This window comes from Orycteropus afer, unplaced genomic scaffold (assembly GCF_000298275.1).
Source record: "Orycteropus afer afer isolate SDZICR_OR568_19922 unplaced genomic scaffold, OryAfe1.0 scaffold00099, whole genome shotgun sequence".
NCBI lineage: Eukaryota > Metazoa > Chordata > Mammalia > Tubulidentata > Orycteropodidae > Orycteropus > Orycteropus afer.
This window is the reverse complement of record NW_006921686.1, coordinates 6,757,165-6,757,771: the sequence shown is the minus strand read 5'-3', so window position 1 is coordinate 6,757,771 and position 607 is coordinate 6,757,165.

The window sequence follows — 607 nt, the reverse complement described above, 5'->3', positions numbered from 1 at the left end:
CCCCCCCGTTTAATGTAGGCATAGCCTGCTGTTTTGCAGGCCCCTAATCAAATGCAGTTTTCTTCTGAGTGGTGTTATGCATGGGAGCCAACAGTATTCCCGATGTGGAATATGGGCTCTCCAAAATCCAAATAGAGCAAGCAAACATTGGGGCTCCTGCTTAGTCTTAAGGGTAGGTAGTGACAGCAACTTTTTTTTGGTTGTGTGTGGAATGTCATGGGTGGCTCCTGCTCGAGTTATGCCCCAAATTTTTACCGTTTAGGCAGAGATCTGAATTTTTTTTTACTTTTATTGTAGTGAAGACATACACAACAAGACATTCACCAACATAACGACTTCCCCATTTACAGCTCAGGGATGTTGATGACATTTTTCATGTTGTACCACCATTGTTGCCATCCTTTTCCAAAATATTCCACCACCATTAGCATAAACTCAATGCCCTGCAGACAAAAGCTTCCCCTTTCCCTTTCCCTCCTAGCCCAGTAACCAACCACTAATAAGCTCATATATATATATATATGTCTATATATATATATATGGGAGCTCTGGTAGCATAGTGGCTAAGACACTTGCCTGCTAACCAGACGGCTGGTGGTTCAAACCC